A 12,851-nucleotide genomic window follows, 5' to 3' on the forward strand; every position below is an offset into this window, starting at 1 on the left:
CTTGGCAAGCGAGGATGCAGATGGCAGGTATAGAGACCAGGGAGAGTTTGCTCTATATATATGATTCCTGGACTCCACCTGTCACTGGAAGCTTGTCCACCATTGGCTGACAGAAGAATTTAATAAAAAAAAATATTTACAGTGAGCTTTTTTGGTGTAACTGTTTTTGTTAAATTGAATGCATGTGAATATATTGTGTGTATATATATATATATATATAATATAGATATATATATATGTATTTATGTTTTTATTGTTTATTTTATTTTTTATTTTTTTACACTTTGCCTTTAATTTTTTTTTATCACTTTTATTCCTATTACAAATAATGTAAACATCCCTTGTAATAGGAATAGTGAATGACCGGTCCTTTTTAGGGGAGATCTGGCGCCCGGGCCTCCGAGAGTCATAGAGACTGCCGGGGACCATCTGGTCCTCGCAGTCTCTATGGTGAACTTCCGCCAGTGGCTGATTCTCTGGCTCGCCGATCTCACGGGGGAGCTGGTAGAAGCACATACTTGTGTCCCCTCCCACTGCCTGTAAGAATGGTCAAGCGGCTGAACAGTTGCTATGATTGTTCTTATGGTGAAGGGAATTGCCGGCTGCAGGCATCAATCAGATATCCCCACTGAAAGCCCAGGCCGTCATATGACGTCCAGCGGTAAGGAAGTGGTTAATTTTTCTGACTCTGCACTTTCAGAAAATATAATGGGGTATTTTCATTTCTTTCAAAGATGTTAGTGAAAAATAGTAAAAAAAAATTACAAAAAAGTGAAAATTAGCAAAAATGGTTCAACCACCTGAGGTGAAAAATGAGAGGAAGGGCCTTGCAGCAAAATGGCTAACACCTTTGTTGCCAGGTCCACATAACATATTGACCTACAGCACTGCTTCATCTGGCCAGTTCTCTGTATGGACCTGCATTCTTACTTTTGCTAACTTCAGTGACCATGAGCTTATAGCAAAACTGTTCAGCTGAGATTGCTGAAAAAGCCAATTGCTCTGATTGGTGGCTAACAATCCTCTGATCAGAGCTTTTGACCTAAAATGTTACCCGCCCCCACACCCACATTCTGATATTCCCCCCTCCACAAACCCTGCCATAGCTAAAATGCCATCTCCCTCCACCCTAATTACCCCCTTTCCCGCCACAGCGATCTTCGCAGAACTAATCCCTCCCTCTTCCTTGCACCAATCCATTGGGTGATGCATTTGTTGATTTTATTTTGCTGTGGCTCCCCTGCAGCTGCCAGCTTCTCTCCTCTCTCCTCCTGCCGGATTTAGGTGCTGCAGGGGAGCCACAGCAAAATAAAATCAACAAATGAATCACCCGGGGGGCATTCCGAATCCCACTTGCAGTCGACACACCCTCACCTGATCCCAGGCACCCCTTCTGTGCAGTGCTGCTGGCTGGCTTTCCTTCTTCCCCCTCCCTCTGGCTGCAGCTGCTGTGGTTGACACACAGGGAAGCAGTCAGGATGGAGAGTGATTGGGGAGGGGGGTCCTTTCTTTGAATTGACATAGTGAGCAATCAGTATCAATTACTCCTGTGTCCATTAACTAAAGCACAGTAAACAGTGTTTTCGTTTAAATGCTTTAGTTTATGAAGGAATAGGAGTCTTTATACAGACTCCTATTCACTCATGTACAGTGCAGCTGAGGCTGCAGAAAAAACAACTGTCTTGAGTCCCTTTCTCTGTCTCAAAAAAGAGACATCAGTGGTCTGTTTAGACCTCACTAGCTGTTGCATCGCAATCAACATTAATGGCATTGGCTGTATGGTGATACATGGAACACTTGGGCATTCCCATGTGGGTAAATACGACCCCCCCACAGGCATACACTTTAGTCCGCCCCATGAGAATGAAGACCTAATTAGGAATTTAGCAGAAATTTTGTAAGTTATGTTGTAATTGTGTCCACTAATAATGATTTTAGTGTATTTTTAATGAAAATAGCAGTTTGCTAAACATTTACACAACTATAGGGGACCTAAAAAATCAGTAGCACATTGTTTTTATTCTACAGGTCATGTGCTTTCAGAAAATGTATGGTTTGGGAGTTCTTTTACAAACTCCAAAAGTTGTAAGTGAAAAATGATAACCTTCAGATTTTGAGTAAATTGTTTTTATTTACAGTTTTGCGCACCCTTAGCTTTCATAATTTCTCAAAAGGCGCATTTTAAAATGGTTAAATATTTGTTATTTATTAACTCAATACAGTTTTAGCTTTTATATTTTGTAGCAATTTAGCAGGAATTTTGTAAGTTTTGCCATGTATGTATCCACTAATAATGATTTTAGTGTATTTTTAGCGAGAATACCAAATTACTAAACATTTGCGCAACTATTGCAGGGCCTAAAAAATCAGTAGCACATTTTCTTATTCTACAGGTCATGTGCTTTCAGAAAATGTATGGTTTGGAGGGTCTTTCACAAACTCTGAAAGCTGTAAGGGAAAAAAAAAAAAAAAAAAACAATGGAATAACTGCAAAAATGGTCTGGCCACCTGAGTTTAAAAGTGGAGTGTAGGGCCTGGCAGTGGACTCAACACACAGCCATTAATGTCTAAAGCACTGGCAACAAAATTAAGTACACCCCTAAGTGAAAATGTCCAAATTGGGCCCATTTAGCCATTTTCCCTCCCCGGTGTCGTGTGACTCGTTAGTGTTACAAGGTCTAAGGTGTGAATGGGGAGCAGGTGTGTTACATTTGCTGTTATCGCTCTCACTCTCTCATACTGGTCACTGGAAGTTCAACATGGCACCTCATGGCAAATAACTCTGAGGATCTGAAATAAAGAATTGCTGCTTTACATAAAGAAGGCCTAGACTATTAGAAGATATTAGAAGATTTCAAGACCCTGAAACTGAGCTGCAAGACCATACAGCAGTTTAACAGGACAGGTTCCACTCGGAACAGGCCTTGCCATGGTATACCAAAGAAGTCGAGTGCACGTGTTCAGCATCATATCCAGAGGTTTGTCTTTGGGAAATAGACGTATGAGTGCTGCTAGCATTTCTGCAGAGGTTGAAGCGGTGGGAAGTCAGCCTGTCAGTGCTCAGACCATACGCCGCACACTGCATCAAATTGGTCTGCATGACTGTCGTCCCAGAAGGAAGCCTCCTCTAAAGATGATGCACAAGAAAGCCTGCAAACAGTTTGCTGAAGACAAGCAGACAAAGGACATGGATTACTGGAACCATGTCCTGTGGTCTGATGAGACCAAGATAAACTTATCTGGTTCAGATAGTGTCAAGCATGTGTGGCGGCAACCAGGTGAGGAGTACAAAAACAAGTGTGTGTTGCATACAGTCAAGCATGGTTATGGGAATGTCATGGTCTAGGGCTGCATGAGTGCTGCCGGCGCTGGGGAGCTACAGTTCATTGAGGGAACCATGAATGCCAACATGTACTGTGACATACGGAAGCATAGCATGATCCCCTCCCTTCCAGAGGGCAGTATTAAAATATGATAACGACTACAAACACACCTCCAAGACAACCACTGCATTGATAAAGAAGCTGAGGGTAAAGGTGATGGACTGGCCAAGCATGTCTCCAGACCTAAACCCTATTGAGCATCTGTGGGGCATCCTCAAACGGAAGGTGAAGGAGCGCAAGGTCTCCAACATCCACCATCTCCGTAGTGTCATCATGGAGGAGTGGAAGAGGACTCCAGTGGCACCCTGTGATGCTCTGGTGAACTCCATGCCCAAGAGGGTTAAGGCAGTGCTTGAAAATAATGAATGTTGTCACATGAAAAGATATAATAAAATATTTACAAAAATGTGAGGGGTGTACTCACTTTTGTGAGATACTGTACATGAAATCCTTTCTACTCAAGGAACTGGCCTATGATTTTATGGCATCCGTTCGCACTTATAACCTGCTTACTGTAAATTAATTAATTAATCAAAATGTGAGCAACAGTATTCAGCTCTTACCCCCCCCCCCCCAACCCACGGAGGAAGATTCTAACGTGTTTTGCCAATGTGGGGCTGAATCATAAAGGCCTCTACGATTAAGCCCTTACATAGGCCAAACACATTAGAGGATTCCTCCATGGGTGGGGAATGAGAGCTGAAGCCATTAACACTCATTAGGATTGACAAATTAGTTCACAGAGAGCAGGTTATGGGTGTGGACAGGCGCCATTATTTTGTGTTTGCCTTTGGTAAATCAACCCTATGTGTATCATGACCTTTAAAAATAATTTTGGGTCTATAGCCGTCCCCATGAGGAGGTTGTAGGAGTTGGGTATGTGAATCTAGTTAGCTGCCCAGGGAGACTCCAGACTGGATTGAGCCTAGAAGCCCCATTTTTGTATTTTGGGAGTTTACAGACTAAACAAGTAATAAACCCTTACTATCCCCCTTTGCCACATGCTTTAAAGTTTTATGACTGACTGCAGTTCAACATTAGGTATTTGATATAATAAAGGCAGATGGTGATAAAGCCAAGTCTCTTGCTACCAATTATATTGTTTTATGTTTGAAAAAAATTATCCATTCTGCCAAAAGGAAGTGATAGTTACTTGTTTGTCGATCATGTTCTAGTTACCTGGTATTGACAAAGGAATATTCGCATGAACACATCTGTAGACTTTGGCAAACAGACAAAGCAATTGCTTGCAAAGTCTAAAACTTTCTTAGTGGGCAATTTTAGGTGGTGTAGTTAACTGTTTTAATTCTAGGGTAGGGCTTAAGCTATAGTTCCCATATTTTCTTTTTATATTTACATAGCATTTACTGTATGTTAACATTAGTCCCTGCCAAGGGCATAACCAAAATTCAGGGGGACCCTACCAAAATTTTGATGGGGCCCTACTGTGACCTCTCTCTGTGAAACCTGTAATTATTCCTTACATAAAGTATATATAAGGACATGTAGTAGGGGGAGCTGGTAAGTAGCTAGTCAGTACACTACTAGGGAAGGGATTATTGATGAGCTTGGGCTTGGGCTTGTGTTTGGTCCAAACCCAGAAGTTAGCTATCATTGCTGGGCCAATGAGCTGTGACCAAGACATTCCCTGTCCCGTAGCTGGCAAAAAGGGGCGGGGATATTTGTCATATATTTGACCTAAAAGAGGCACATGGTTTTATATGGTCAATGATGTTCTGAGGATCCCCCCCCCCCCCTGTATACATGCAGCTGCAGGGCAGGGAATCTTCCACTCACAGCTTATTGGCCCAGCAATGACAGTTAATGTTAGCATTTGGACCAAACCAGAGTTGTATGAAGTACTCGAAACCCATACTTGAGTAAAAGTACAAGTGCTCGATCAAAAAGTGACTTGAGTAGAAGTACTAAAGTATTCAACATTTTTTGTACTTAAGTATTGCAAGTAGTTTTTTTTTAAATTTTGCTACTCAAGTACTGAAAGTAAAAGTACAAGTACTGTGTTATGTAATTATTAAAGAAAGAAGTCAAAAGTTTGAACATCATATTGTTTTTTATTATTTCAAATGCAGCTTTTATTTATACATACAGTAGCTTTATTTTCGTATGCGCTGATAATACACATGTTTTGAGCTTCATGAAACCTGCCATCTACTGTTCTGGCAGTGGTAATTTTTATAATTGTAACGAGTAACTATGCAGCACAAAAAAAAAATATCGGAGTAGAAGTATTGAAATAATCGAAAAAAGTAGGAGAAAAAAATTCTACTCTAGGAAAGTACAGATACCGCCTTTCGGTACTTAAGTACAGTAGTGAAGTAGTTCTACTTAGTTACTATACATCTCTGGACCAAACCCAAGCTCATTCCTACTAAAGAACAGTTCTATGGATAGAAGTTGTCAGTGAAGGACAGCAGTGGAGGGAATTAACTTTTAGCCTCAATTCTCTACCTAGCTACTCAGTATCTCACCAGCATTATTCAGCATCAAATGATATTTATCAGAGTATAAAATCTTAGGGTTTTGGTGTAAACTCTAAGACTTCCCATACTTTTTTACCCTCCCAGCCAGCAAGTGCTGAACATTTTGGTTTAGTAGCTTGGTTTAGTAGCTAAATAAAAAAGTTATATATTTAAATGTTATAATATTACATAAAATAATTAAGAGTTGGTGACTGCAGACAAAGAGAAGGTATGTATGTATGTATGTATGTACAGTATGTATGTGTATATAAAGGAACATGGGGGAGCTCAGGTCCATAATGGGGAAATTTTGACAAAGCCCCAATAAACCCCTATAGTTTGAAATTAATATGCTCCAGAAATGTTTATACAGAATAAAGATGAATAAAGCAACTGGATCAGATTGCACACACCCATGTGTACTAAAAGAGTTGAGCTATATTATTTCAAAGCCATTGTTTCTAATTTTTAGGAACACGTTATGGACTTGCATAGTACCATTGGATTAAGACAAGGCCAACGTGTTGCCTTTATGTAAAAGGGATTAAAGTCTTTACCAAGTGGCTACAGACATGGTAGTTTACCTTTTATAGTTGGGAAGATATTGAAGAGTTTATTAAAAGACCACATAGTTTTTTCTAGAAAAAAATATAGATTTTAAGCAGATTCATGAAAGACAGAAGTTGTCAAACAAGTCTGATTTATTTTTTTTAAGAAAAAAAGCAAAAACCTAGACAAAGGAGTGGCTGTGGATATAGTATACTTGGATTTTGCAAAAGCGTTTTACACAGTTCCCAACACACACGGCTAATGTGTAAGATAAAATCTACAGGCTTAGAAAATTCAGCTTGTAAATGGATAGAAAACTGGCTAAAAGACCGAATTCAGAAAATAGTGGTTAATGATTCATACTCTGAATGGTCTAATGTTATTAATGGTGTACCCCAAGTGGAGTTACGCTTAAAGTATTTGCAGATGACACCAAGCTATGTACAAGCGGTTCTCGGGTTACAAACGTCCGACTTACAAACAACTCCTATTTACAAATGGAGGGACACAACAGGAAGTGAAAGGAAATCTCCCCTAGGAAGGGAAATTCACTCCTGGAAGAGTTCTCATGGGGAAAAGGTGTCTCCACTGAAGCTTTAGCACCAATCCTTGTTTCCACAAGAACCCACAAAATTTCAAAATCCAATTGTCACAGGGACAGAAAGTGAAGTGACATCTTCTGAACAGGGGCACAGGTGGTAAAACAAACCTTACAGGCCTCCTCTGACCCCTGGCAGTGGCATCCAGGGCACTGTGCATTACAGGACATCCCTCAGACCTGAAACCACCATCCAGCACTGTGCAGCATTACAGGCCTCCTCCGACCAGTGACCACCGGCATGGCGGCATCCAGAGCACTGTGCATTACAGGAAATCCCTCCAACCTGAGACCACCATCTAGCACTCTGCAGCATTACAGGCCTCCTCAGACCACCATCCAGGGCACTGTGCAGCATTACAGGCATTCTCAAATCACCATCCAGAGCACTGTGCAGCATTACAGGCCTCCTCAGACCGTCCAGAGTGGCTAAATCTGTATCTGTGAGTTTGTTCAAACCTTAATATCATAAATAATAACATGATATTAGATTTCTTTTTACTCCAGGAATATATAATGAGTTTGGAAATTCTATAGAAATGCCTAAAAAATGCATTACAATTTAACTAAACACATTCGATTTTAGTTGATTAAAATGTTTTTATTTGACTAAAATGAACTGCAGATTTTAGTCTACTAAAATACGATGACTAAAATGGGACTAAAACTAAAATGGCATTTTAGTCAATAGACTATAGCTAAAACTAAACCAAAATTTGATGCCAAAATTAACACTGCTGGATACTAACATTTATAGGTAATGCCCCCAAGGGCAGTTGATCCAGGGAATATCAAATTGCCTCCTGGGGAATCAGGAAGGATTTTTTTACCCCCACTGAAGCAAATTAGATTATGCTTTATTGGGGTTTTTTATTTATGTCTTCCTCTGGAACACCTGATGGTATGGTGTAGAGGGCTGCAAATTAGATTTGTGACTAGTAACAGATACAATCCTAAAGCATAATTCTGTGCATCTGACATCAGCTCTTCTGGAATAGAGACATCAAACAACCTCCCTAATGGAGCCTTGTGTAATGTTCTGGTACCTTCGGGTACCCTAATTACTCTTTCATAAGTGTATGCGCCCCACCATTCTCTTTTGGTAAGGTACGCATACACCTTTAAGACCGATGCTGTCATCACTGAGCGCCGGACTGGATGGCTATTTAGATCGCCGGCTCTCACTCACATGTGTTCGTTCAAACTGCTTTGTGCCTTGATGGTAACCTGTCTTGAAGCTCTCATGCTTGCAAGCATACCTCGCTGTCGGAACCACGCTGCGCTGATCCCTGTATCCCGCTACCGGATCATCCGCTCTTGCTGAACCTCTCCTCTGCTACATTGCTATTAGGGATAAGTACCCCACAGGGGAAACCTCTATAACCTTTATACTAAAGCTTACACTATCTAGCTCTGCATACTAAGGACTATTACTACATCTGCATTATCTAAGATTGCTAGCTCTTGAACCTACTATCACCTGTTCCTGCACTGGGTTGATCTCTCTTGTATGTCCACCTGCTACTCTGTCATCTGCTACTATACATGATTGCTAAACCTATCTGCATCCCATCTGTTACTATCTTACTTTCAAGAACATTTCCTTTCAAGTGTCTGTCATCTACCATCTCTACCCAACCTGTCTCTTCAGCCTATCATCACTGTGATACTATATACATAAGTCACTCTAGGAAACATCTTATTGAGTGTGTGTATTTACTTGCTGAATTGAGATCCTCCACACATGATGAGTCATTGAGAGTTGGGAATGGTGTCTCAGCGTTTCTCTTACATGACTACTGAAGTGGAATATTTCTGCAGCTGAAAATCCACACCATACATAAAACGCAGGAGCGTTACAGATTGAACGAACCACAAATGGATTCAGCAGAAATAACCACTCAGGTGACACAATTAAAACAGCAAGTAACTGCGTTAATACACGCACTTGCTGAATTAAAAGAAGACAATCAGGCTCTGTCGCAGCAGGTAATTAGACTGACACAACTTACCTCTGCTCAGTCCCCTGAACCCAAAATAAATCCTCCTTTGGTATTTACAGGCGATCGCAAAAAATTTTGCGAATTTAAAAACGCATGTGAGTTACTTTTCTTGCTAAAACCCCGTACCTACCTTACTGATCACATTAAGGTTTGTACTATTATTTCTTACCTAACAGGCGATCCTCGGGCCTGGGCAGACTCTCTTTTTGAGAAAAGCGATCAGCTTCTCAACTCCTATGCCTTGTTCCTAGCAGAACTCACTAGCCTATATGATGATCCCAATAGGCAGAGTACTGCCGATCTTCAATTAAGATCTTTGAAACAAGGTGGGAGACCTGTAGAAGACTTTGTCGCAGAATTCAAGAGATGGACCCTTGATTCAGAATGGAATGATGTATCTCTGAAAACCCAATTTTGGCTTGGCCTATCAGAAACCGTTAAAGACGAGCTCGCCCGAGCGGATCTGCCAAAAACCCTGGATGCATTGATACAACTCAGTATCACCATAGATAGAAGACTACGAGAAAGAAAGGCTGAGAAAATGGGAATGCCATTATCCAGTTCTTCTCGGATTTCGGCCGTTGACCCCGTTCCTATGGAGGTAGGAACCATACGCCCACCTCTATCAACTATGGAAAAAGCCAAAAGACGATCTCGTAATCTCTGCTTGTACTGTGCATCCCCGGATCACAAGATAAACGTCTGTCCCCTAGTCTACAAAAAGAAGGGTGAGTGTTCACATATCCTCCTAGGGGGATTGACAACTTCAATCACTAACCTCTACATTTCTGTTTGCTTAACATCTTTCGGGAAGATCCTGTCTGTGGTGACAGATGAGATTGCACCACTATGTTATCAGGATCTCTCTGAGGTTTTTCTTGAGAAAAATGCTCAAGCACTACCTCCCCATCGAGACTATGATTGTAGCATTGATCTACTCCCAAATAGCAAATTGCCGTTCGGTCATGTTTATCCTCTTTCACAGGATGAACTTTCCCATCTCAAAGACTATTTGGATGAGAATTTGGAAAAAGGTTTTATTAGACCTTCCACTTCTTCCACAGCAGCAGGACTCTTTTTTGTCCGCAATAAGGACTCAAGTCTCAGGCCTATCATCGACTATAGGCAATTGAATGCTATTACAATAAAAGATCGCTATCCTCTACCGCTTATCCCTGAGCTCATTGAGCAGGTGCGTGGAGCTACCTATTTTTCAAAATTGGACCTGTAAGGAGCATACAATCTCATTCGAATCCGTGATGGACACGAGTGGAAGACTGCATTCAGAACCAGATACGGATTGTTCGAATATCTTGTAATGCCATTCGGGCTATGCAACACCCATGCAGTTTTTCAACGATTTATAAACGATATTTTCAGAGACTTACTAGATGTCTGTGTTGTGGTATATCTGGACGATATACTTATATATTCACGATCCTTGTCTGAACACATAAGACATGTAAGACTAGTATTATCGAGATTGCTTGCACACAACCTTTATGTGAAACTGAAAAAATGCTTGTTTCATAAAGAAGAGGTACTTTTTCTAGGCTACATCATATCCAAAACAGGAATCGAAATGGACATGAGTAAGATATCCTGCATTCAGGATTGGCCTACACCAACCATACGCAAAGCGCTACAGCGATTCCTTGGATTTTCGAATTTCTACAGGAAGTTCATTAGAAACTTCTCTGCCATTGTGAGACCCCTCACACAGCTCACTAGCATTAAAAAAACATTCAAATGGTCAGATGAAGCAAATAAAGCTTTTCACCTGTTAAAGACAAAGTTTACTTCTGCTCCCATACTACGCCATCCAGACCCATCCCTCCAATATGTTCTGGAAGTAGATGCGTCAAACCTGGCAGTAGGAGCAATACTCTCCCAACGACCAACTCACACTTCACCACTTCATCCAGTCGCCTTTTTTTCTAAATCCCTAAGCAGTCCCGAGATAAATTACCCCGTGGGTGAAAAGGAACTGCTTGCTATAAAATTGGCTCTGGAGAATTGGCGACATCTACTCGAAGGCACCCAATTACCAATACTTATATACACGGACCATAAAAATCTCCAATATCTTCAGACTAACAAAACTCTCTCGCACCGACAGGTACGATGGTCACTATTCTTTTTAAGGTTTAACTTCCTAGTGACCTACACACCTGCAGATAAGAACAAAAAGGCGGATGCACTATCACGACTAACTGAAGAAAACTACTTAGAAATCCCTTCCGTTCCTATAATACCTCACAAACGCATTATTGGAGTTGTCCGTTCCTTGAAGGAAGAGGTTTTGCATGGTATAAGTTTGGATTCACCCCCACCACAACTAAATACTGATGCAGAAGGCTTCCTCTACTAGAACGACAAACTTTACATACCACCTACCATACGCACCAAGATCTTGGAATTATCGCATGATGTGCCTATGGCAGGACATATGGGTATGACAAAGACTCTTAATCTAATTACCAGGCAATTCTGGTGGCCTGACATGAAAACATCTATACAAAAATTCGTCTCTTCATGCAATGTTTGTGCCAGGTCCAAAATTGACACTACGAGACCATCCGGTCTACTATGCAGTCTACCGATACCCCAAACTCCATGGGAAGTTGTGTCCTTGGACTTTATAGTGGAATTGCCTCCTTCCCAAGGATTTAATACCATCTTAGTGTCAGTGGACCATCTGACAAAAATGGCACATTTCATTGCTATTCGCAGACTACCTTCATCCAAACAAACGGCAGAACTCCTGATGAAACATGTCTTTAAGTTACATGGTATCCCAAAAACTCTTCTGTCTGACCGTGGATCACAATTTATTTCCAAGTTATGGCAAGAACTATGTCACATACTACGGATCGAGCGGAAGCTCACTTCTCCTTACCATCCGCAGACCAACGGACAGACTGAAAGAGTCAACCAATGCATCGAGCAATATTTACGTTGTTACACTTCTTACCAACAGGATGATTGGGTGGATCTTCTCCCTCTGGCAGAGTTTGCCTACAACAACGCAACCCACAGTATGACCAAGCAGAGTCCGTTCTACTTGAACTATGGGTTTCATCCCTCTATTCTTCCACCACGCATCCTTCCTTCAAATAACCCAGTAGCCTCAGACTATCTTACCCAAATAAAGGACTCTCTGGGTTTGCTTAATACTACCATTGCACACGCTCATAGTCAACAAAAGAAGTACTATGATCTTCGCAGAAGACCTTCTCCTCAGTACGCTATCGGGGACCTCGTTTGGCTTTCAAAAAAAAATTTAAGACTGAAAATCCCTAGCAAAAAGCTTGGACCTCTGTTCTTGGGACCTTTCCCAATCAAGAAACTTATTGGAAAAGCTGCAGTACAGCTTACATTGCCAATAGACCTCAAAATACATCCCATTTTCCATGTGTCGCTACTGAAGCCCCATGTTCCTGATCAAGGAATAAGGCCTACTATCCCACCTCCTCCTCCTGTACAAGTTGAAGGTGGAGAAGAATACGAGATAAAAGAGATTCTGGATTCTCGTATCCACAGAGGAAGACTTCAGTACTTGGTTCGATGGAAGAACTATGGGCCCCAAGACGACACCTGGCTAAACACCTCTGACATACATGCCTCTAGATTAATTCGCCATTTTCATGCGAAGTACCCAGACAAACCAGCTCCAGAGGCCTTCAGGAGCCGGCCTTAAGGGGGGGGGGTACTGTAATGTTCTGGTACCTTTGGGTACCCTAATTACTCTTTCATAAGTGTATGCGCCCCACCATTCTCTTTTGGTTTAAGACCGATGCTGTCATCACTGAGCGCCGGACTGGATGGCTATTTAGAT

At 41.4% G+C, this 12,851-nt stretch overlaps 1 protein-coding gene across 1 annotated transcript in view; it reads right to left on the reverse strand.

Annotated features, from left to right (window-relative positions):
- LOC309567685 (fish-egg lectin-like) overlaps positions 1-12,851 on the reverse strand; it is a 192,242-nt gene that overhangs the window by 120,741 nt on the left and 58,650 nt on the right. The window lies entirely within an intron of this gene.

The sequence above is a fragment of the Pelophylax lessonae genome, assembly GCF_965119305.1.
Source record: "Pelophylax lessonae genome assembly, chromosome: 12".
Lineage (NCBI taxonomy): Eukaryota > Metazoa > Chordata > Amphibia > Anura > Ranidae > Pelophylax > Pelophylax lessonae.